Genomic DNA, 27,473 nt, shown 5'->3' on the forward strand with positions numbered 1-27,473 from the left:
TTCCTTGAAAAATTTGGTGTAACGCCTTTCCAGCATAAACTTGATTCGGCGCCATTTTTTTCAGCATTTTCAGCTTTAAATATATCTCGATAGTGAAATCTTTAAATTAAAATTGCATTCATAGAATTCTTGAATATTGAAATATCAATTAATATATAATCTTATATAATCAAGACTTAAGATGATTTAAATATTGTAATCACTGACATTTTTAAATGATTAATAGTTCATTGAGATGTTAATACCATTTTGCATTGAAATACGTTTATAATCCTCTTTAGAGTTCGGCTTCCATTATCTCTAGCTCCACGAAAGTGCGTGACTTTCGAGACACCCCGAGGCTACCCGATAATACTGTTAATGCATATCGTTCTGCATATTAACTCGCGTTATCAGACAACGGGATAACCAGCGAAAGCTCGCAAAGTCGATCGTTCAACAAGAAGTCCCTATCGTTTTTCCCGAGGTTTTCCCCCGATCGAAGAAGATCGCCGATTTGTGATAAAAAAATGACGGTATCTATATTGCGTGCTTATATCGATGCGACGAGCTTCTCATCGGTCTGATCGGTATAATTAAGTAACTGTATCATTGTGCCGACACCGTCACTTTATCTTATCTCCACCTCACATTCAACTTGGAATTTCGATTCGTAATCAGGCACGTATCAGGCACACACGGCCGAGTATCTTGATGCTGCTTACGATTTAACGTTCTTGGAACACGTGAGATTTATCGCGGTTATCGCTCGATTATTGACGCACCAGGAAGGAAATACAGGTCTGTGTAAATAGGTCTATGTCTCGTTGCTCGTACACTTGGCGCAAAAAAACACTATCGTGTCTCTTGATATCTACGATCAAAGCGTCGAAGATCCTATGGAAATTTGTAATTACGATTTATTGAGATACCACTGGAAAGTAATAAACTATCAGTAATAGTTCTATACTATCAGTAATAGTTCTATACTATTAGTATAGTAGCGTACAAAGTTATGGAAAAGCTGATTAAAATTTACGAAAAATATTTTTTTTTGAATTTATTATTTCCGTATTAATCAACATAAAAAAAATGATAAATCAACATTGGCCTAATAAAGAGCTTTAAATGATTATTTATATCTCAAATTTTATTTACTTTTAAGAGTTTTTCAATCTTATTTAGATTTATATACATCGTGCGAATACACAGCCAAGAGGTTAATAATAACAATATTATATATCTAAAGCTTCTTGACGAACTGTAGACACGGGAGAAAATAAAGGCCGCACCTGCTGCCGGAAAAAGACTCTTGGGAAAACGACATGCCGGTTAAAGGCTCCGAGAGCCGTTTTCCGTCCCGTGTTGCAGACTCCAGCCCGGTAATCCGCTGGTCGAACGAAGTTAAATTGGCGAGTGCCAAATTCAGATTAGGACGGGAAAGTTTTTCTTTTCTCTTATACCTCAGGACGCATCCTATTTCCTCGGAAAAGCGAATCGCGACGGGTGAAAGAGATCGGCCGAGACGCCGCGTGTCGATAATGCGAGAAGTTCGGTGTCCCGATCCTTTCCTCGCGAAAAGGATATTATCCTGTTTTTCGTACACGAAGCGAGGGAAAAGTAACTATTTCGTTTTTCCGCCTTGGTGCGACTTTTACGCGATTTTCGAAGTGCTGTAACGTCTTACTCACCGAAGACACATTAAAGAATTTGAGACGATATATCCGATAAAAAAAACTCGGTATTTGCGGAAATGCAACCAGTCGTAAGATTTTCTTGACCGAAAAGGTCAGGCGTATTGTAGGGATAATATTGTTATGCAATGAGAATGAGATGAGATTATTACACAAAAAATTCGTAATAATGTTTGTTGGATGTGGAATTCGCGATATTTATCATTAGAAGTTCTTTTTATTAAAATTGTGAAATTCCTAAGGAGATTTTTCCAGGAAGATTATTTGTGTGATACTCTGAAGGATGCAGTCGACCATTTCTTTACTCCAAAGAAGAAAGACTCAGAATACAATGCTGTATACATATAGTTGGAATGTCGACAGAGAAATATGAGACTTGTCGATAGTGATTGTAGATACGGATAGGATCTGCAAAACAAAACCTTAAAAAACTTTATAAAATTCTGAATTCTGTCAGTATCAATAGAATCTATACAAACTCCATTTTATTTCTTACATTTTACCTATACCGACACCACTCGATCCATTATCTGCAAATGTTGCATCCGACTGTCATTAAGATGTCCGAATCTAAATTTTTCAAGAACACGGATGTTACGCTATTAAAAACGATAAGTGATAAGTTGTGAAACAGTTGAATGAAACTTTTGTGGCTTGTAGGAAAAACCGATTAGAGGTTAGCAACTACAAAAATAAGTACGTGTATCGCGAAATCGCAAGATGAATCGAGCTCATTCGTAAATTTCATGACGCTGCGTTCTCGCCGTTAATTTCTGTTCGTTATCGCTGCGAAAAGGCGAGAGAGAAAGAGAACGCAAGACTTGTCCTCGCGAGAGAACGTGGCCACCCAACGACCACGTGGCCGGTCGGATATTTATGTTACGACGCGAGGCATGTAGTAACCGCACGTGTTGACGAGTTTGCGCTTTTCGCTGGCCTTAATGTGTCGGGTTTTACTACATCGGCGGCGGCTCTATCGTGCACGCTCGCGACGATGGCATCGCGCGGTGCATACGCTAATGACCGGTATTGCGCCACCGAATGGCGCCGGTTAGCATCGCCGCACTTCGATTTCCAAATGCGTACGAGATGATTTATGAACAGCCACCGACATTTGCATCTTATCGCAGTAAAACCGGCAAAACCTCCTCGTGAATGCAAAGCGGTGTATTTGCCAACTCTTTGGGGATTTGCGAAAAAGTGGAAAAAGCTCTCAAGTGAAGTACCTTTTTGTCATAACTATAAGAATTTTATACAATGGGCTTATCACTGATATCACGGGCGTATAAATATGGTTTATAAACTTTTTATTGGAATCTCTTAACTTTACGTACGAACTATTATTCATTATTTAATTTAGAAGGTTAGATGTGTGAAAACTTTTTATCGCAATACGTTTTTATTTAGGGCTACACATGGCCACACTATAAAAGTGGTAAAAGAATAGTAAGTTTTTAGAGATACGAGACTCGGCTCAAATGAGCCGAGTCTTTTTCCAGTCGGTTTAAACAGGAATTCCGTCGAGAAGTTTTGTCGGAAAATTGCGTTTGATAGCCGTTTAAAAACTTGAGAAAAGTGCGTGAACCGTTTTCAAAGTTTCCGCGGAATATCGTCGGTTTGCAGGTTCTACGATCCTCCGAAACACGTGTTCGAGCGAAACGCAAACGTTTGAAGTCGTTTTTCAAGATAATACGAGTAAATTCAGGTAACACGAATAAATCCGGATAGGCCGAATAACTTTAGGCAACGCGGATACGTTTGTATAATACGAACAAAATTCAGTTAATACCCTCGGGGAATAACTTGCGAACTGTTTGAGAGGAATCTGTGTTCCTAATTCACCGAGTTCGTTAGGGATTCATTATGAATCGGGTCGGTCGACGGGATATAATGTGAATAGCTGTACATCAAAGTCGTGGAAAGTTCGCGGAGAATTCACGTGGGGCATGAAGTCGACGAAATATTTCCGCAGTTAGAAGCGAGGATATCTTGTTGAACCGTCTTTCCACCGTCGACTGTAGCAGTGACATATTAACTGCAACACCGAGTGAACTCAATTAATGAGGATGTCGTCAAAGGAAAGCATTCGGGATATATAGTACAGGATATACGACTAATATGCGCTACATGATTTTAGAAACGAATGGTCTGTGAAATGTTTGGACATTAATTTAAGGTGCTTCAAACTTATCACGCGCATGTATGAATGTTACTTATGTATGAATCTTTTCTGTTATATACATGCATGTATACATATAATTTATGTTCTTTAATATGAGCGCAGTAGATTATAAGTAGATAATAAAACCCAATTCTTTATTTAATTTTATTTCGATTTAAACATTTTAATCTGGATTATTCGGAAAGATATGCTCTTTTAAACATGGCTGTTTTACTAGCTGAAAAGTGACTTTCCTGCTCTCGACCTTTCTAATACCTAGTTATAAAACGAAGTATAAAATAGATTGTACACATAATTGAAGAGCTTATCTCGAAACCATTTCCAGCCTGTATTTTTAAGGAAGTATAAATTACTTTCTTGCGATCTTATTATAAGCTTTCCAAAGACCTATAACGCTTAATCTCTATTTAAAAAAAAAACCGGATTTAAGACGCTTCAGGAACAAGCTCTACCAATTATATCCTCGGGAACGGCCAAAGATGATTTATTTCTCAACCGCGCGGGATTTCTTTTTCCCCGACACTTTTCGCGTTTGTAAAACTTGTCACGTATAACTTTGGAGCGGTTTAAATCAGTGGCAAGGAAACTTGCGCATTTAAGGATTAAGAGCGGTGGAATACCGTAATATTGCGACTAGAAGAGTGTACGCTCTAAAAACTTCTCTAATTTCGTTTTGTTTGTTCCAGGGATTTCTGACCCACGCCGCGGCCGTCTTCTTCCCTTTCGGGTAAGTCTCCAAACGTTTCCTGAGTCAATCCTCATTCGAAGTTACTTCCTCGTGGAGGATTACTCCCGGAGAAGGCTCCGAGGAATCCCTTAGGGGTCTTTTTTCGTAAAACTGCGAACGCTCGTAACGCAGGTAGATACGTCTGTAACGAGCGTACGGATATTACCGGCCAGGAAACATCTTAACGCGATTTTCTAATACTCCAAAAAGTTAAAAGTTTCACGTATCAAGCAATAAATAGTAGATAGTTTCGTCCATCAAAATATTATTAGTGCTCATCTGTTATTGATCAGAATAAGAATTAAGATTTTCGCGAAACGCGAGTCTGGTACTATGCGTTAACGAACGTGGGGAAGATCTGCGACCGTGAATTTCGCTTTGTGTCTTCCTCCATGCCCGTACACGCCTAAATTGGCGGTGAGTTTCGAAATTAATAACCGCGAACCTACATCTGTCAGAACGTGATGAACGACGCGTACGTGCGTGGGTGCATACGCAATGCCTTATCGATCGCGCGCGGTCGAGATGCTCCTTGACGAGTCCTCTCGGAGGATGAATACCGGCTTCGTGGGTGAAAGGACCGATCGATTCGCTTGCATCCAGTCTGAAGTGACAGGCCAATCATCCGGTACAATATCACAGGATTCGCGAGTGTTCGCGATCGATACTGCGGACAATTAATTTAAATACATTTGCATCCAACAATGCTTGAGTGGGTAGGTAGGTAACATCAAAATTCTGCTACATATTTACATAAAATGTAATTTTATGCTTTTTCGGCGATACATCCTGGAAAATATTACAATTTTTAATTCAATAAATACATCCAATTGTCGAATAAAACGAATTTGCATGTTTAGAAATGATTTCAGAAAATATTTTAACAAAATCGCTCTCTATGCAAAAAACGAAACAAGAAAAAAATAATTTTAAAATATCTGAAATATTTCACGTAATAATTGAGAACTTATTAAATGATTAAACGCGACATTAACGAAAGACATGATATATATGTAGTTTATAAGGATCTTCATGTGGCATAATTTTTCATTTTATAGTTCACGATACATTAATTAATCGTCCATCGCAGAAAAACTGAAATATATCTTGTTTTTTCGTCGACTATTCAGATGAGAGGAGTGGCAGTCTGGCAGTTCGATCATGCACATACCCGTTCATTAGGCTGTTTGACTTGCGAGCTTGATTAATTGCCAAGGGCGGAGAATACACGATGGTCGTTGCCAAATTTTTTTAGACGGACGATGCATTGCACCTCCGTTTCCTCCGCTTTCTTAATCCTTCGCGAATGATCAGGCGCTTTTGAAAACCTCTAGAAGAATATTGGTCATAAACATCAATAAATTAATCATGCCATACACCTGTTTTACAATCGTTAAATACATTGATTAATCTAAAAATATAATTAAAATTTGCATAAAAGCTAAAAATAAATTATAAAAAAGATCATTTTTTATAAGTTAAGTAACATAAAATCTCAAAGGATTACATTTGAGACATGTGAATTTATTTCTCCGACGTAAATTAATTATCATGTAACTTGATTGGATTAATATAACCGGGGTGCTTTTGAATAATTACTTAGAATTGTTCAAAGTACGGTGAGAGATCGAATTACGACTTTGCGTGTCCCGCAAGCAGCGTGGCGATTATTAAAGTAGGCCATCGATATGATCGACCCAGCGAGTTTATGCTTTTTGCATTTTATGATTTGTACACATTTATCGTTCTATTCAACTCTCCACGGTTTAATATGGCACTATAGTCAAACGCGATTTTAACCCTTTAAAGATTGTAAGGAATGTGTCCTATAGAATATTTAGCGCTCTTTGGAAATTACGCGTTTTAATCATTTAATGAATCAGTAATTGATAACAAAGTAATTATAACATGCAATTAATTATCAAATAATTGATTGTATATTATTATAAATTATTCGCGTACACTCGCGGTTTATACACGATGCGGTGACATTTGTAATATCTCATTTGATTATAGGATAGGATATAATATGCGCAAATTACTGTAACTCAGCGAAAACTTACCGTAATTAATTATCCATTGCTCAAAGAGACAAAAGACGCTATCTATGGAATTAAACCGTGAAAATGATCGTCTTGAAAGGGTTAATATGGCGTACAGGTAAATGATGGGTTTGCTTAGACCCCGGATAATTGCTAATGTTCAGGAGCTGTGCCTGCCCAGCCGGCTGACATTATCCTTCGTTAAGGCTCAGCGACTTCTCCGGAAGGGGGTAGAAAGAGCGAATGCCGCGTTGGATATAATGTCTAACGGCGAGGTGTAATTATAAGCAATAACCCTCTCGAGAATTAACAGTTTCGCAAGGCTTTAAAGCTCGAAGAAGCTATAATCGAATGTAGCTTGTTGACTCGCCGTAGGTATAATATTATTAAAGACATAGCTGTGATCTTTGAGACCTCGTAGTAATTACTTTTTTTATGATCTTTCCGGTGTATCTTCGATTAGAATCTTTTTCTTCTTTCACCTGAAAAATAAATTTATCGATAGCAGTCAATTTATATTTATCGTATTGTTCTCCTGCTATTTTTGAATCTTTGCGAACTTCGATTAGGAGTCATGTAGATCCAAAGCTTAAAAAAAAACATACATTTTATAAAAAAAAACTATCTCTTAATTACGAAAACTCATTTAATGATTGTTTATTTAACAAATTGATGATAAAATATCACCAGACGGATAACAAATGAATCGTGATTCAGCTTTGCAATAAGTGAAATTTATAATCGGAGCATATTGGGTCTGGAGGCCGGAGATCGACATTACGACGTTCTTCTTTCGTCTATAAACCACTCCCGTCGCCGATCATTTTATAGCCGTCGGATTTTCCTCGCTCGCCATAACTGTTCGATAAATCGAATCGCGGGCCGCCGGGAATTGTTTTATCGTCTCCGCTCTCGCTTCTACCCCTCGTCCGAGGATTCTCCATTCATCCCGCGGAAATGGAGACGCGTTTTGCACGAACGAGATTAAGGAGTGGACGGGGGTAAGAGAAGGGGAGAGAAGGAGAGGAAGAACTTCTTGATATTTCCTGGCGAGCGATCGCGATGAATTTCACCGCCATCGTCAAAATGGGGGCTAGAATCGGGAAGAAGAAGAATGAGCGTCGGGGAAGAGAAGCGAGGGGGCGAGGAAATCACCGGGGGATCAGAATTCCGCATAGCTGCGATACATGTAGGAACGACCTCACGGTCAGGATACCGTGCAGCGGGGTCCCTCGCTACCGCAACCCTCGACGTCGATGGATGCCCGTAAATTGCTGACCTTTTTCCCAAATATCGTCCCTCTCTTCTATCCTCTGCGTACGCATTGTCGGGCAGCCGCAATTTTCTTGAGAAATCGTACTTGCCGATCTACTCCTCCGTCTCTTCCTCGAGTTTCCTCGTACTTCGATACGCGATTTATCGTTGCACGTTGTGGCGAGCCTGTCGATACTCGGGGATGGTGCATCGTACTTATTATATTGATTCTCTGAAAGTATATACGGCGATATATCTTTTTGCGTAAGAGGAGAATCGCGAAGGAATAAAAATGGAACGGCGCGCGGCGTGCTGATTGATATACATATATGCGAAACTTTCCGTGGAATATTTATATCGCTGCGACAGAGCGCCGCGAGATACATCGAGGGCCATCGTAAATTCGAAGCCGAGACAGCTTAATCGAGTTCATCACACTCGGTACTTTAGTCATTTCCATTTTATACTAATTATGGAAAAAATAATGATTAAAAAAACGAAGAAAATATACGGCAAGTTTTACGAATCGAGTTGAGGAGGAATTTTTAAAAACTCTCTTTCTGAATGATTCGTTCAACTTTTCGGTGCGGCATAGGCGTAGCGTTGTTTATAGGCGAATATTTTCCGAATGTAACACGACAAGTTATGAAAGTTCCGGCCATAAAAAGCGTTCCGCCGTTAGGCCTGCACGGTTCATCGACTTTCACGATTGATCACTCTCTTTGCTCCTCTGGACGCCACGGCAAATCAATATCCATCCATAGTTTGCCCGTTGCCGTCCTGCTTTTGCCGGCCTCTACTCTCTCTTTCCGGCTTGTACTAATGGGCACGTGGTTCAATATGCGTACGCAATCTACGTGCATGATTTTACAGCCCCGTCAGCGTAGCTCCAATCTGTCATCTGTTTGACCCTATCGATGTTAAACGCAGAAACTAACAAGAAAATCAAAACTGTACAATTATAAAATCTATAATCTATATATTTAAATCTATTGATCATATGAACATATTATTTACTATGATATTTATTATACAATATAATTTATATAGTAATTTCCATTTTGATAATATAGAATTACACAAAGGGATATTTTTATCTTCTCTAAAAAATTATTTTGTAATTTAAGAGTTCCCTGAAAAATCATATATTTTAATGAGATTTTGCGGTTCTCGGAAAGTTAATGCTTGTAAAATTTATTCGCCGACCGATATTTTCTAATGTGTGAGCTTAATTTTTTCTCTTTTTAAATGGGTTACCTCGAAACATTGAAGTATTGGCTTTTTTTTTTCATATTGCTCTCGCCTCGTTTCGCGACATAGAATTTTATATGTTGCCTCTCGCCCTGGTTTCTCTCGATGCACTTCGTTTGACTGAGTGATAATAACGCCATATTGTATAATCGATATTTCACACGGGTTTTATTGGAACGACTTCGCCCCTACCTTCCCGATAAAATCATTTAATATTGGAAAAAGCGTGAAACAAATATCGTATGAAATAAAACGCGCGTAAGAGGAAAAGAAATTGACGAAACGTGTGTTTCCTGAAGGGTAAAGAGAAAGGATGGAGAATCGCGATGGTTTCATTTCCGGTGCGGCAAGCTTCCCAAGATTTCGCCGACAAAAGCGATGATAACCAAAATGGCTGCTCTCACGTACTTGGGACCCTATTTAGAGGACAGGGGGACACAAAAGACACGTGAGACTCGACGAGCGCGAAGAACGCAATCTTGAAATTCTTAAGTGGAACAATGGTGAAGATCTTCTGGTCGTATCTAACGTGAAACATTCATTGTACATACCACAGAGTTATTGCGTTTCCTCTTAGCCTTTATCGACGATATGAATTTCTTTTTTAGAAAACTTCGAAGAAATGAGAGATAAACTTTGAATAGGATATTAATACTGATAATTTTTAGTAAATTTTTCTTCTTCTCTCAGGAAAAGTAATATCTTCCTACATCTTTTCTTCATTTGCATCCATTTTTCTTATTTTTCTCCCGACTGCTGCCAACCTTCGGTTGGCGAAGACGAGGGAGTATGCGTTTTTTAATGAGATTCGCTACCCTCGTAACAATAATTCTAAAAGACTCCAGTTATTTGTACGAAGAAGAACTACGACTATAGGATCTTGCTAGAATGATTTAACAAGATATTTCACGTGAAATGCCACTCCCGTATGTGAGAGAAAGAGAGAAGGAGAAAAAAGAAAAGGAACCATCAGACAGCGAAATAGACACGGGGAGAAAGATGCTCGTAGGTAATTTCGGCGGATCGTTCGTACACACCCATTTATCCTTTCTTCACTCATTCCGTATCCTTCCTACGGAGAATATCTATCTCGTTGTTACTTCTCCCTGCAGTTCGAGTCGTTATTTTCCCTGCCGGAACTGCGAGAATAGTCGAATAAGTCACGACGCGCAACACAAATCGAAACTCACGCAATGTAATTGGCCGCGGGATCGTTTAATTCGTCGGTATATTTTTTGCAATAATCCTATTACTTACAAAATTACATTAAACGCAGGATTACATGTCATAAATTTGAAATGAATAAATTCAGCTTAGAAAAGCTAAAAATTAATGAAAAGTCTAATTTATGTAACTACGTAAAATTAATTGAAACCAATATATGTATATAGGTATACCGAAAACGCTGACATAGATAAAATAATTTAATTAATTTTTTAATTATGAAAGAAAAGATTACAGTTTTCCCTTTTCTTCCCCTTTCTTATTTACGTGTTTTAATACGTTGTTAGTTATTTGTAGGGCTTTCTGAATCATTCAACAATATATGTTACATATAAATTTCAAAATATACTTTAAAATCTTGTGCAATTATCATTATGTCAGATTCAAATATCAAATTGTAATATTACTCTCTTCGGCGCTTAGATTAATTCTTACCGTACATTTTTACATTTAGCGCGAAATATATAGTTAGCGAATTCGACCCTCGTCTAACATCGTACCGTCTCGGTATCAGTCCCATAAAACTGGGATCAGACGGTACTTAAGCGCTAAATGGGGCAGCAAATGAGGGTGAGAATACGAGGTATTGTCTTTCGCTTTATATCTCCACCTTTCGCTTCTCCGTCATTCGTTACCTGCTCTCGAAAACGTCTTAAAATCGATCCGTCTCGATGCTTGTCGCTTTATCGTTCGTTCGAAACAAATACGCGCGAAGGAGAGAAAGAGAGAGAAGAAGGGGAGGAAAGGCAGATAGAGAGGGACAGCTGAAGGTACTCGTCCCTTAATCCGTCTTTACGTTCGCGATAAAAGTACGTAAGACAATTTTATGACAGGTCAAATTCGCACGAATAGTCCGCGCTGCGCGTTTCACTCTCTCTCACTATCACTGTCTTCACACCTTCACTTTTTACACAAGCGCTCTAAAAATTGGTCGAATCTCACCTATAACTCACCTATTACTGCACATCCTTCAAATGCATGCAATAAAATGGTTTCAGACCGAAGATTGTTAAGATAAATTCTTGCGATAATAGAAATATTTAATAATTTATTATATATAATTAATTAAGATTTTTAGTATTTCATTTACAGTACAAGGATTATATGTTATTTGCAAAAAATTTTTGTTTTTGTTGGTTTCCCATTCTGTATTCCAGTTTTATTAAAATCAGTATTCAAAACTGTAAAAATTCAAATTGCAGAGAAAATTATAAAAACTACCGAAACGATAAGAACGCTTCTTTCTGTACTCACGCCTCGCAAAGATGCAAAAACTTCTCTTCGTGTTTACTTTTTGCATCTACTTTTCGCACTCGTTTACCAGATATTAATTCCTTCGCTTTTATCGTTCTTATTTGTATTCTGGTCCTAATAAAATTATGAAAATTTTAGGATTACCGCTACTTCGCGTATTCACGTCTTACTGCCAAAATTCTCCTTTTCGCGGACTTATTTTGCGAGTCGAGGTATCCGATAGGTTTAGATGCGCGTCACTGTCGCTTTTTCTTTAATTTATCGCGCTTTATCAGTAGTTTAAAAATAGGAGAACAGTCGATGAGTAATGCAGATGAGTGACAATGTCATGATTCACTCGACTCACCTGCGGACGATATATCTAATTAGTCGCTTCCACGCAAAATTACAGTAACTTACGAGGTGTACATTACGAAACGACGATATTGTTAAGCGCATCGGTTTGCGCGTTTTAGTGGCTTTCCTCGTCCGTTTTCTCAGTACGAGACGGTAGTCTCGGAAGCGAACGTCGTCTTTGGCGGCCTTTGATGTCGGCATCCCAAAGGATCGGATCCGCTTTTAACGACCCGACAATGCGCGTCGGCGTGTAAAAGCCTCAGGTACGATAATTAAGCGTTAAGCGCAAAAGGAAAATTAGCGTTCGCTTCTTCGAGGTGGCCCGATAAAAAGGACTCGCGGTAAGGCTTCGTAAAGGCAGTAATGAGACACTTGTGTAGCTGAGAGGCGGAAGTTAAACGTTCAGCCGCGCTTCGTCGGGAATAATATTTGTTAGTACCGTTCGCCGTAATTCTATCTTCTATGGAAGAATGCAAATTGATGCGAAGCTCATCGACCGACAGCTAATTTGTAATGCAATTTGTATAAGTTAGAAAAATTCAGAAACTTCCCTCGGGAAGAGCGAGCTACGGTCTCAGATGATAAAACTTCAATATGATAATTGCGAGATTATCGCATAATCCTCGGAGAAAAGAAATTTCATCGATCCCGCGATCGCGAAAAGTGCAGCCGCGAGAGGAAAGAAAGATGCTATTGCAGTGTGAGATATGATGTAACTTAAAAATTCCGTTGCTATCTTTTAATCACGAAACAACGAGATACTTGCGTCATATGCGCGATATTGTCGTCAGCTTGAAATGCAGTTTAAAATGCAACTCTCCGATAAATTGACTCGCAGCGATCGCGGTCGATTAAATCTTGTAATTGAAAGAATGATTTTGACCGAGTGAACAAATATTATGACATACTCGGACGACGGAGAAGTATGAAACTTTTAACTGCTAAATCGCTCTCGGGAGAAAAAGATTTAGTCGATCGCGCAACTCACAACGCGGAGAATTCGAAGAAAAGTGAAACGTAGGAAGAGAGAAGTTGGGGGGGTGTATATGGGTTTCGTGTATGTATGGGTGTGCTAAGGGGGTTGCCGGCTGTGTCTTATGTAAGAACCGCGGCATCTTCCTGAATTATGGTGCAGGAAGGGTGCGCACTGTGCGCACGCGGCACGCCCAAACATACTTATTTGTAGTCTCGTTTGTATGCTCGTGCTGAGGGATCTGACGAGAGAGACTATGATTTATGGAAAGCCCCGTAATAACTTCTTAATGGACGCCTATCGTGCCCACCGGCGCTATTAGTCAGCAAAAAGTATGGCAAAACTACTTGGCAAAGATACGGCAAAACTTTATGCGATCCTTCACTCTGCACTGATTTGTTTTTAAAGTACTTTTTGTTAGAACAAATTTATTTCATCTTCATTTAGTTATTTATCTTGGCGGTTAATTTCGCGGGGCGTTATTAAAATGGAAGTCTGCGGTTTTTAACGACCTGATTTATTCACAAGAGACATTTTTATTTTTCATTTTTATTTTTCTAATTAAGTAAAATAATTGTAACATCAAAATTGATTTAACTTTGAATAAAACTTCAAACAACGAGCTTTGTTCAGCTTTAAAAATGTTTTCAAGGCATTCCCTAACGCGCGGAAACGCGAATATTTTTTTTTATTTTTGTTTCCCGTTATTTTCTCTTTTAATGCCGTATGTATTAACTACCTTTCGACGATACGCGCGGCGTAGACAGCACCGAAATGACCGACGAAAACTACATGTATTTCCAACTGCACTGGCAATTTTATTCGACGAAAATCGAGTTCCGTACCTCGTTCGAGCTGTACACGAGCTGTTCGATGTGTTCCACGATTGCGTAATCAATCCCAGCGAGACGATGCGTTTGCATGGATAGTGTTATTTAAACGCGAATTTCGTTTGCGTAACCATGCCGTGCACATTGCAGACTACAGATTCTCATACCCGCGATAACGCAGTGGCACGTGGTTAAGCGCAAGATATGATTTAATATCCAAAACTCTTGCGAGAGACTTGCCACGTGCTTGGAGCGTGCCGTTAATACGACACACTTCATATGCCATGCAAAGCTTGCGCAAGATTAATTAAAATATTATGTTGATTAAAGTAACAGCATACATTAGCGCCGAAATAAAGCTACTCTGAATGAATGTCTCGACTACACCGGGTATTCCAGAATTCACTCTTGCTTTTATAGATTCTGCTGAATTTAATATCATATTAAAACGATTTGCTAGAATTGGCATTTAAACGACTTTTTGAAGTAATTATTTATTTATATCACGGTTTTATTGATATACATTCAGTTTACTTGAATTTCGTAATCTCCAGTGTTAAAAGATCTGTAATGTAACTTTTGGTCAGATCTTCGTTAAAAAGAGGCTAGAAATTTCACCAAACTTAAAAAGGGAATGTAAGAGACTTGATGATCTTCAAGGAACTTTTCTGCATATTTCACGAAATTTGCTTTTCTCGCAGTGAGCTAATAATAGGCAACGCTCTTCAAATGAGACCTTCTGGTTGCTGGAATCAAGCTTCGCACGAGTTGGGCCTATATAAGTACATGCGAAACACGTGTCGCGACCGAAAGTTTTTAGCCGTCTGACGCGCGTATCCGAGAGCCTGAGACACCTCATTCATACAGCCGCATATGTCCCTTTCTCGGTTTTTGTCGCCCGATGTAATCACGACGAAACGGTGGGTCGACGGGGCGCAAATTTGCATACCATGCAAAAGCAGCCGTGAGCTGCTAATCAACTTTGCATTCGCGTCAGGATTAATATTCAAGCTTTGTATTTATTTTACCGAAATTCGTTATTGACGAATAATTAATAATCGCGCGTAAGCGTGTTGTTGATGGGACCGACGTGAAAGTACACAATTTGTTTGTATTGTGTACTTATTACGCGAGCTTCGAGATTAAATTTGCTGTTAATATGGGTATAATTCGGTATTCATGGCGATTAAATGTGGGTAAAATTCGTTGAATGGTGATTATGAATTGCGTACAGGATGTTTTATTGCAGTGCCGCGTCAGAATCCGTCTATGGCGAAGTAAAGCAAATAAATAGAAGGGACCGTTTATCCATTGGATAAATTGATTTTTCTAAGAAAATTTAGTTTATTTTTTTATTGTCATCTGTTTTCTTTTAAGTATGAAGTGGCCTTTCATTCTTTGCATTCCATCGTGAAACTTATATAGAACAGCCCAGCTTTAATAAACTCAGTACGAAATTGTTTAATTTTTAATTCGAAGACAAATGAAAAAGATGGTTCTTTTTTTAAAACGCTACAGTTATATTTTATATTACTTTATATTTTTGACCAATCTCTTTTTTATTCCCTAATTTATCAATCACTTTTAAAGCCTCTTTTGGATCTTTTGGAAAGAAACTGATTGCAATTTCTGGAAATTGCTCTTTTGTTATTTCAGTAAACCTCTATTATCCGGCCATGCTTTAATCAGATTCATCGAAAATATGAAAAGTGAACGTTTTAGCCCGTTTGCCCGAGGAAGTCATGCGAGATCGCTTTAGCGCGCGATTTGCCAGGTTCCGGCCGCCCTTTTCGTCGGAATAGATAATAAAAAAAGTTAAAAGAGGGAAAAGTTAATTTTTTTCATATCGAGCCGGCTTGCCTCTCTCTTTCTCTCTTCCTCTCTCGCAAAAAATCGTGCGTCGACAATGATTGGCCCACTTGCCGCCACGAGGCACGGGCTTTTCGCCGCGGGTTAATATAACGATACCCCACCGTCTCCCTTTAAGGAAAACAGTCGGTTTCACCCTCGGGTCCTTCGGGAGGGACCCGAGACCTCGCGCATGTCGGCATCGTTCTCATTAAAGAGCGCGTTCGCTGCGGGCTCGATGCTCCCGTGTGCGCATGTATACGTGTGTTTTTAGGTGTGCACAGACGATTGGTCGTGTGGGTGCATAACGAGCCGTACGGTCGCGCGGTGGCGTATTTTCTGCGACAGTATCGTCGCGGGAATTTAGCGACGGCCGGAAATGGCGTCGGACTGTCGCGAGGACCGGCCGTGGGATTTCAACTTGGAATTTAGCGAGACGTATGTCATTCTTATCGCGTTAATGTCTTTTATTCGGAAGGATGGAATTGAGGACAAAAGTACTGGGAGACGATTCATTAGTCGACGATAAAAATACTTCAAGGCAATTTAATAGTTCGGTATGATGACAATATTCAGAAACAATACTACTTGACGAATTGCTTAGTGATATTTGTAGTATCTCTTTGCCTCTGATGTATGTGTGTAAGTAATATTAGTATTTTTTAGCAATCATCACTAACAAATTTATTTATGGCAAAATACTCTGGCTCTTTAATTCCGATCTATGATTGATATCTTTCATTGTCATTGACGAGAATATATCTTATCTTATCATTATCGGATTAATTACCTAATCTGAGTATCCATTGTGTGTCGTCATGGGATTGCTTTTATCTTCTAGATTGACTCTCTGCACGAGAGAAAAAGAGAAACATACAACGTTTTTATTATACTTCACTATACAAGCCATTTAAATTTGCATTGCGAGCGCCAAACCCAAGCGTATAGTATTTCAATTTCAACGAAGCGAAAAATATTGGTATTTCCATGTCGTTTCACACGCAAGACACTTAGCAACTTGCCACTGACGAAAGCGCCTTATATTTTACCGCTTTCGAGACTTAAATCTCTCTAGCCCGTTTAATCTCTTTAGGACGGCTACCACTCTTCCGCGAATTATCTGTCTGCGTACTTCCAAAATAGAGGTCCATATTTCATTTCATTACAAATCACCGGAATTAGAATCATGACAGTGGCGGGGATGATACTTTTCGCACGAGTAATGAACGGCCGGAGCCAATCCGGACCGCCACGCGGATGAATTAATTCGACTCTCGTATATACGTTTGTCAGTATCGCTGACGAGGTCGACCCGACCATTTACTTTGCCTCATAAAGCGCACTTTCCGCTCTACGTTGTTGTGGCGACGATTGCATGACCGTTTGGGAACAGAAAGACGAAGACGCGAACACATCCAGACAAGAGTTCAATTTACGTCGTGACAACGCTATTGTCTGGCATCCCTCGCACTCAAAATGACACACATACATCAAGCGCGCGGTTAAGGATACAACGTTAACACTTTCAAAAGGATTGCAGGTTTATAGAGAAATAGTTGTGTACATTTTCCTTAAACGCAGCTTGCTCAAGATACTTAGAAAAATTATAGAAAAAAACGAATAATCTTTGGTATTTCGATATTAATCGATATTTGTGATATCAATCACGCATCCTTTTTTAATAATATTTTTATAATTTTATATCGCTCTGTAGTGTATTAAATAATGTACTCACGCGTATTCCGCTTTAATAAAAAAAATGGAGAATTTTTCGAATATCCTCACACTCGCAAAAATTGATAAAGTACAGTTTGTCACGATATCAAAAGTGTATAATTAAAAAAAAATATGAGAATTTAGATATCTATATTTTATCACGTTTGCTGCCACAGATAAAGATTTATCGGAAGTTTGATTTTTCGAATATCCTCACACTCGCAAAAATTGATAAAGTACAGTTTGTCACGATATCAAAAGTGTATAATTTAAAAAAAATATGAGAATTTAGATATCTATATTTTATCACGTTTGCTGCCACAGATAAAGATTTATCGGAAGTTTGATTCATAATCCTTTCAAGATAATTTCTTTGGCGGATTAAACATTTATAAGGAAACATACACACACACGCATCTAATTTAACAAGAAATAATCTTTTATCAGCAGTAATGTTATAGCGTACATTAAAAGTAAGTAAGACGAGCTGTGTGCCCGTAAACGTTAATCCGGGCAATTTGCATAAAACCAGATTTGCAATTAAGAGAACCGCCGAAGGGACGGTTAAACCCACCTCGAAAATTCCTCGAAACGAACACGTTTGTGTTACGTAACGGTGGCAGCGTTGAGAGTTTCCTTAAGCGGATTGTCCGTGACATGTGTATAACGTACAGTCGTAACGTTACAGCGACTGTACTGTCTGCCCATTATTTCACGGAAAAACGTGGTATGTAACAGAAGTATAGTGTCGCATTTTGTCCGCCGAAAACGTCTTCTACTACTTTCTTGTCTGATTTAATCTGGTTTTATTTTCTACGGTTATTTTAATACTTCAATGAAGAATCAATGATTTTTATCTCACAGTAGATGTTTTGTCCTTACAGAAATTATAATTATATCTATTTATTGATATTTATATAAAATAATAATAAATATAATCAATTTTGTAATATTAATATTAGTGATAACAATAAAAAAATTATCAGTTTAAACTGAAAGATAATTTTTTAGTATATATATTTCATTCTGCAAGCGTATAAATTTCTCTTTCATTTTTAATATAAATATCTTAAAAACTATGTAATAAACATACGCAAAGTAAAATATTTTCTTTCAAGCAATTATGAGATAAAAATTTATTTTAACGACAAATTTTATTTCGCTGGAATAATAAGATATTGTAAAGAAACGTGAGAGAATAAAGAGATCATAATGGCGAGAAGAAAATAACCAGATGTGACTAATGGACGTCTATATACGGTTTGTAAGGCGTTAGGCAGCCAGTCTCTTATTACAGCAAATCTGGGGTACGAGAGGGTTCACCGCCACTATGTTTGATTGAGTTGCATAAATAACGGATCCCCGCGGTCGCCAGGGAAACTTTGGATAGTTTGGGGACGCGGTCGGTACGGTAATAATTTTATGCAGACGGCATAACCGCGAAGGGATACCCGACGTCGCGATTGCCAATGTCATCCCTCGAACCCGGCCGGCCGGAAAACTCGAAATCTGTGTCCGACCCGGGGGTTGCCGTTCCTCTGGGACAACGGATGATCCCAGAATTTTCTCTTTCGCGAGAAGTCGGAGGAGCTATTAGAGCGTTTCGATAAGTCGTTGAGGGGAGAGAATCTCTATTGTCCCGTGACTTGCGCGCGAGATAGTCGAGCGCGGGTCGCCCCCCGTAAATATCTCACGAGTTCGAGGACGAAGTTTCCTCCGGGCTTGTCGAGCGTTGGATAGATCCGTCGACGTGGATTTCTCGCGTCCCGAAAGTTCTTATCGGCCGTTTTATCAGAGCGAGAGAACCGCTGAAGAACACGGCGGGCTGGTTTTGCACGCACATATTTTGCGTGTCGCGCATACATATACATATATGTACAGCGTGCTTTATATGTATCCGTATGAGAGAACGAGAAACGAGATGGAACGAGATGGCAGCAATCGATTTATAGCCCGAGGTGCAACGCGTCTTGTTCGCATGTACCTTTGGAGGTGTATGCACTATGTCGAACGATTTGAACTATATACGCAAAGCCTGCAGACTCGATTCATCTATTTGTCTCGTCTGCCTGTTTCCATAAATTATTCGCGTCGTTGCCCTCGGGATACCGCTCTCTTACGCGGCTCTATTTCGCGGATGGTGCAAATTAAACCTTGGCACAATGCACAAATTAGATCTTTGCGCGACGCACAATAAAACTGAGGAACGCACGTAATTTAACCCAGCCAACTTGCTTTAAGCTCATAAAGTCTTAATAGATAGATATAGTTATATATATATAGAATAGTCTTAATAGATAGATATTTTCAAAATTCAAGATGAATTTGTAATCACATATCATTAATATTAATTATATCAGATTAATATTGATAATAATCCTTACGTATAATAACTTAATAATCTTTACGTAATAATTTTTATTAATAATACTGATTATTATGTATTCGTTCGATATTGTTAATACATCGTTATACTTACTGAAATTTTTATTTTTCTTTTCTTCTACATTACCTATTAGATAGGCAATTTATTTGCTTCGCGATAAAAAAAGTATTTTGTTACAGTGTGAAGACTTTGTAAAAGATTAAAAGAAGTCGCGCCGGATGTCGACCGGAATGCCAAGTCGTTGAAAGTCAGCACTCGCGGATTAAATTAGAATAATGAGTTATACGTCGCATCTACATAATTACCGTATTGTTGAGAGACGAATCCATGCGACGCGCTTCCGAGAGGGCCTAAAATTACGATCACACGTGTTTCGATCTCATGATAATCTCATCGTTGTCGTAAGTCTCGTTAGTTTCACATCTGCGCCCGACCAATTCTCGTAAAGTTGTTTTCTGCAATTACGACTTTTATTTGTAAAGTGACTAGATTTTCCTAGATTATTTATATTTCATGCATTATTTTAAAATTGTTCAAGCTTCTACATATATAATGGATTCCAAATAATAGAAAATTAAGCTCGTTATATGCAATGCAATATAAGGAAGTTGATAGCCAACAATACGTTGTTCGTATTGTAATAAATTTTATATTGTAATAAATTCTAAATTTAAAACTTAAAACGCCTTTTTTTAAATCAATGACTTTAAATTAATAATTCTAACATTATTTATAATCTTGGAGACACTACTATAAAGAAAACACGACAGTTTCCTTTCCTCATTAATTTCTCGCTGAATCAATGTCTGACGACGCCACAACGAATCTCAGTCGTCGTCGGCGTCGTCGTCGTCGTCGTTGTCGAAGGAACACGTCTGTCCGGACGTCGCTCGTCGCTCGCAATGAACGGCGACGATATCCCGTCATATTTATCGCGCGTTATCCGTATACATGCACGCACAACGTTAATACCTCGATAATTCATTCTAAATCCGGCGGACGTTCTCCGTCCCGCCGGCGTTACGGGGGTTCCGAGAAACACGAACCGGCTCTATAGCGGCGCTCTATCGTCTCTTTGAAGTCTCGTGGTGGCGGCGGCGGCGGCAGCGGCGGCGGCGCGGACCTTTTACCGCGACGACGAGAGGAACGTCGCGCCGGCGCTCGCCGTTTCCTCGTGTCTCCATCCCTCGTTCTACTCTACGTCGGTCGTCCGAGTATTCGTCGTCTCTCTATCCGTTCGCCAGTCCGCGTCGCGGCTCGATGCAACTGCGGTTATGCACGAACGAGCGCGACGCGCGTTACCGCGCGCGCCCACGCACTTCGTGGCACGCGTCGCGCGTTTGCGAGAATTGAGTCGGTAGCCACGGCCTCTTTGGCACTTTGGATGTATTGCCAGTATCGCCATTATCGAATTTGCCGTAGATAATTGCGATCGTGTTGGAAAATGGCAGAAAACGTCCACCTTTCAAAATTATGCTACGATAATAATTGAATGCAAGCGTAATTGAGTTTGATATTTTCGGAGAGTCGAGTCGGTATCTTTAATATAAGTTATATGTCACACATCTCCCATATTGTTATTAAATTAAGATGAATCTTCAAGCGTATTGGAAAGGAGGGGAATATTAACATATCTATCTTTGGTCGAAATTATGTTATTAAATCTATAAATCTGAAATTGCTGAAATCAGAGAGATGTGATCCATTTCCTCTTGAAATCAGAGAGATGTTATTCAATTCGTTTTGCGTTAAATATAGCCATCCTGAACTCGTCAAATTGTGTCGAAAACCGGAGGAATAATAGTTTAAATCTGATTGGAAAAAATGTTGCACAAACAAACTCGATTTGACATCGATCTGCGATACAATCGAGTTAATATCTATCACTTTTCTTATTTTTAGTAGATAATATATCGTATTACTCGTCAAATTGACATCGATAATTTTAATAAATACGATCGCGCTTGCATTTAGAAAATGACAAAATGGATAATAAAGATATTTAGTTTCGACCAAAACTTTTAACTATACTACAATTTGAAATGAAATTAATTACAATACTAATTTATTAAAATTGTCGAAGTTGACAGTTTCTACATGGAATCTTTACATTTTCGGTCATATGTTTCGGTAGTTATTTTCACAGGGATTTTGAAGCAAAAATCTGGAATTAAATTCGTGGCTAGGTCACGCATTCCGGAATTAAATTGCGCGAATCGCGCGGGCGGCGGCTGCCGCGCTTTGTGCGCTCGTAGCTGAAATTCTGATCCTCGCAAAAGTGCATTTTCTCTCTCAATCTGCGAGGGGAGTGGCGGGCACAGGTTGATTTATCGTCGCAGGCGTCGCCGGTAAATCATCGCGCGCGCGCCTAAATGCGAGCGGTAATCCGATGTCGATGGAGAAGAGAGGCCAGATATGAATATTGTTTGCTTACTACACAAAGTTGCGCGAGCGAGATTGATGCGAAGGACTAGAAGTTGCCCACAAGGATGACGGATGCGCGCTGCTATTTGGTTAGCAAATCCACACAGATCCGAGTTCTATATACTGCATACTCGCATGCATTTGAACGTCATACATTTATATATGCATATATTTCTTTGAGTGATAGTACAATAAACATTTGAAGAAAAATGATGAAGCAATATACAACTTAATTTAAGGGTAATAAGAAAAATAGGAATAAGAGCTAGCTCATATACGTGTTTAATATAGATAGAGTAGGATAGCGAAAGCTAAAGTACATTTTTTAAATTTATATTTCTTAATTAAAAAGGAAAGAGGACCAGAAATTGCATTAAGAAGAAAATTAGAAAATTATTATACTTTGAAAATAGCTGATATCGATTATATATAATACAATTATTTCAAAAATCAGTATTTTTAATTCCTTCATATACGTATACATTGTAGATTTAATTTATATTGAAAACAGAGCGTTACGATGACAACCAGGCTTACGGCTTTGACAATGCAAAAACCGTTCGCAAGTAGCTTAATGGCTTAATGGCTACTTCTGCTGAAGACAAAGTACTTGCTAAGGCCTACGAAGTTTATGAACCCGGACGTCTTAATTAAAATGCCACGGGCGCCTTGCAAATCTCTCGCACACTGTTGCATCTGTCCTCCTCGAGCGTCTCATCGCGCGGGTTTAAACCGCGACTACGCAGCAATCGCGACAAGACTGGCGGGTGGATTACGTCGCGTAATGCCGTTACATCCCCGCATCTTACTCGTGCCGTAACACCGTGCATAATTCGAAAGTGTCTCTCACGTGGCTGCACCCGCGGCTGGCTGTTGCGGCGCAACGCGCGATTTATGTGGCGAATCCGCGACTCCGCAGCCTGGCGCGCATCAGCCCGATGCGGATAATTCCCGTTTCCTGTCGATGCATCAACCAGAATTAATCCCCCGGTCTTTCGCCTCGATGTTGTCTTCGTCTTCTTCTCGTTTCGCCTTTGTACTCAAAGGAAAACTTCAAACCGTAACATAATCTCGATTGATTTAAAGTTTTAATGATGTCGACGCGAGAAAGCTTCCTCCATGTTTATCTGTACTTAGCAATAGAAACGTGAAAATTATATTTCTCACACTCATTTATAGTAAATATTTTAAACTGAATAATTTATAATTTTAGAATAGCTTTTTAAATAGTTAATGAATTGAGAGAATTGAAGTTATTCTGTCGAAATGTAATTATCTCGTTTTTAATTTTTATTTCAGGCAATGCATTAATGCACAGAAAAACTTCAATTTTTTCAATTTATTAACTATATTTAAAAAGCTCCTAAAATACTCTCTTCTAAAATATTCAGCTTTCTTATCAGTTGCTACAACGGTCGCGTTTAAATTTACAACAAAGCGTGAACGATTTGTAAAATTGCGATGAATGACAACGAAAAATAAATTTATTTATTGTTTTGATAGATTTTATGTATCTATGATTTTTAAATATTTTTACGATGACTTTTATATTGATAGTATTTTACATTGATGTTTTCTGTTGAATTTTCAATGTTCTCGGAGGATTTATTGTCCTTTGCTTCACGCCGGTAACCGTCCTGAAGAATCGGACGGTGGAAATTCGAGAAAGATATAGCTGCGAGATGTGCCAAGTAAAAAGCGCCGAAGGCGTGCGATATATCTTGGAAATAAAGTAGTTATGCAAACTTCTGCGATATAGTGTAGTGCTTGGATGTGCAGGAGCGCGCCCATAAATCATGCGGGGAAATCTCAGGAACGTATGCCTTCACGAATTTTATATTAGCGTTCTGGTGAAAATTTAAACTCGCCTTTAGCAACAGAGGTGCGTTTAGTGTATCAAAAAATTAAACAGTTTTCTCAAATAATTCATACAAATATATTAAGTAAGAAATATACTGTTTAAATGTGATATTTAAATATACGAAAATGAAATAATGATTTTTGAATTATTTTATAGATAGATATTTGATCTATAAAATTCTGAGAAATGTGCCGCGGCATGCCGCTTTAAAAGATTGAAAATATGAACCTGGTAACTGTAGAATTATAAAATTGAAAAATGAAAACATTTAGTTAGCAATCGTTTCATCTAATACGGGCATTAGTATTCAACTGCTAATCCGAGTACTAACATGTCCTCTTCGTAAATAGCCTTTATCGTCCTTTCGTAATTGTTGTTGCGAAGCGAAACGGCTTCCTATTTTATCCCGGCCGTTTAATGCGGCAGCCGGTTTTAGGACGCAACTCGTAACTTGATATTAGATGGAAGTTTGGGGTACTCATCGGGCCCGTTTAGACTGGCCAGCTAATGAGAGCCCCAGTTACTTCGACGGTGGTCCAGCCATAAAACTTTGCCGGCCGAGAGTCTGCAGTGTTTGCATCTCGGTCGCTATAATGCAAGAATCATTGCTGTCGTATATAGCAAATGCTGTGCACATATAAAATATGTTCCAAAACAACAACAATATATCGTTTAAATTAAAAAATTTATATTTAATATTTCATATTTAATGACATCGATTCCTTATTTTAAAAATATTAAGATCTGAATAATATAAAAATTACGGCTGAAAAACCGGTGATTAATTTTTAAGAGTATCTATAAATAAAAAATTTATTTTAACGAATAGAATGTTATTTTAAGATTTTTGTTTGAAAGACAATGTGATTTAAATGATTTAAGATTCGGAGAGTAATTGAATTTTACATTTAATTACAAATTATATTTATCTAAAAATAGGAAAACTAACTTTAACTTTGAATGTAAAGCCGCAATCTTAATGAATCGCGCTGTAAATCAGGCTTCAATTCATCCATCCGATGGGCAGCAATCTCGACATCGTCGTGCTGCGAGTCCAAATATTTCATTCGATATCTGATTTTGTGAAATACAATATTTAGCGAAGCCTGCCAACACAAATATTGTCCATCGGGGACGATATGTCAATTTCGAGATAATGTGTAGGCGGCTATGCATGGTGACGGATCCCGAGTCGCTAGGTGATCCCGGGAGAGATTCTGTCGTCTCCTCTCAGGACTCCTTTGGGAGCGATTGTAACCTGTCGTTCCAGGTGTTGGTCCTTTCCGCGGATTCACTCTAGCTATCAAAAACTCTGACAGTGATACATCGAATCGCGGAGGGTCTCGTTCCCGTTATTCCTCGCTTCTGACTTTTTCTCGGTGTAGGCTTTTGAAATATGGTTTTCATGGCGCAGGCATAATGTATGTCCACACATCTATAAATTATCTCTTTTAGGAATCCAGGCTTGATTCTTGATCTGATATTTTTGCAGAATAGTAAACAAAGAATGAGAGAGATGTGAATAAAGAAAATTCAAGAAACAAGTGTCGTGTGTTGTAAATAACGAAGAGCTGGACATCTACGCCTCTCAGTTTCTTTAAAGTTTTTAACAACTTCCCTTGAGTTTCGGATATTTCAGTCAATTATTTTTATAAATATGCATTTTTATATTATTTTATTTTACAATTTATAATTATAAAAAAATGATCGAAGTACAATGCGAGGCAAAGTCCAGTCTTATCTTATATCTATTCTAATTTGTTCAAGGGAGTGGAGGGAGCATTATCGTATGTTAGTATAAATAAAATTTGTTGTAACCTAAAGACTTTATTAATGTTCAACTTCATGAATTTTTTAGTTTTCTAGAAAGTGGATGTTTCTAAGCACAGGTGTCAGGAATGTATGCTCCACCCACGTCGCTGATCATAAACTTGCTCACGAATGCTTGACATTCCTCGACGCAATCTATATTATTAAGCGCCATTAACTCGCAGCGGTTCGTTAAGGTCACTCGATCGGGGCGTGAGGTATTCCACACGCGCATTCCTGGCGAAATGCGTCAGCTCGAATGAGACGTTCGTTTCGTGACCGCGTGACACTTTATTACTTTTTTCTGTTTTGCTGGAATTGTGGCGCAAACATATTCAGTCCGTAATACCAAACGGCCGATAGCAGTCGGTGGATGGTCAATTTTCCGTTGTTCAAGTGCAATATAGGTATCGCACTTCGTTTGTTACGCGCACTAAATCCCAATGGGAACAATAACTGTGTCCTGTCGGAAGCAGTGTCGCTTTTACGCCACGTCGCTTTGACCTAATTGCACTTTTAGATGGCACAAAAGCGTTGTTATGGTCAATTTGTTTCTTTTTTTGTTGTATTTTTAGTTGTACAGTGGGATGATTATAATTGAACCTTTGTTGTAATATTATCGTATTAATAACAATCAAGATTAAAGGAGTCTTTCTCTAATTTTTTAACGATAATTATAAATTTAGAATAAAATAATGTACACAATGTAATTTAAAACTACATTTATACAAATATAAATCGAGCGTAAATAATATGCATTCGTAATATATATAATTTAAATACCGTACGTTTACAATTATAAATTACGTCGCGCATGTAGCATCTATAAAAAATAATTTATAATACGTTTATATTCACGGGCAGATAATAATGTAATTAAAATAAATGAGATAACGTGATCTGTAATTATTAGTAAAATTTAATACCTATGAGAAAATACATAATTTATATCTCTGAAAGTCAGAACTAAATTTAGCAGTAAACGCTGGAACTTGAATACGGATCACGACGATTGCCGGCGGCCGTCGAGAGTTAGCCAGGTGGCGAATTAGTGAGGAAGCCCGTATAATCGAGTTGACTTTTAAGCACACCGGCAGAAGTTTGGCTACTCCGGAGCGTGTGGCTGGCAAGGGACGCGAAATTCTGTCGCATCCGTTGGCATATGTTGGCCCGCAGTTGCTGCGACGGTCTAATGTGTTCGGGGTCTCTTTGCAGGAAGTGCAGCTCATATAGTACGAAGACTCTAGTTCCTTCATACAATTTCGATTAATTAACGCCCTCGATTGCCACTAGCTCGCAAAATTTCGGATCAATTGGACGATTGGTGGAAATAGCGCAGCCTTTGATCAATTAAACATTTAATTATAATGTGATCGGCGCGCAGTAATAAGTTGGAATATATATGTATATGTATTATATAATAATATCATATACACGGAAATTAATATTGAGCTGCCTAAGATCTAAGCTTAGACCGAAAACGGCTTGCATCTTATTCGATTGTGTATCATAGCGGTCTTGTTTTCTCTTATTATTTAATTATAATGCTTATAATTATCATAATTATTAATCGACAATAATTTATTGTTTCACGCTATTAATAATAATTAGAGGAATTTTCATATCACTCATATGAGGTGTTGTTTAATTGGCATATTAATTATTTGAATATCTGCAATGTTA

At 38.5% G+C, this 27,473-nt stretch overlaps 1 protein-coding gene across 5 annotated transcripts in view; it reads left to right on the forward strand.

Annotated features, from left to right (window-relative positions):
* Window positions 1-27,473, forward strand: part of Bsk (mitogen-activated protein kinase dJNK) — a 151,569-nt gene that overhangs the window by 79,829 nt on the left and 44,267 nt on the right. For all 5 annotated transcript variants that reach the window (XM_071715017.1, XM_071715018.1, XM_071715020.1 and 2 more), the window contains one exon: window positions 4,542-4,582. The gene's annotated coding sequence lies outside the window, so the exon portion shown is untranslated. The remainder of the gene's footprint in view (window positions 1-4,541; window positions 4,583-27,473) is intronic.

The sequence above is a fragment of the Temnothorax nylanderi genome, unplaced genomic scaffold, assembly GCF_030848795.1.
Source record: "Temnothorax nylanderi isolate EJ_2023f unplaced genomic scaffold, tnyl_v1.0 TNYL_tig0152_pilon, whole genome shotgun sequence".
In the NCBI taxonomy this organism is placed as follows: Eukaryota; Metazoa; Arthropoda; class Insecta; order Hymenoptera; family Formicidae; genus Temnothorax; species Temnothorax nylanderi.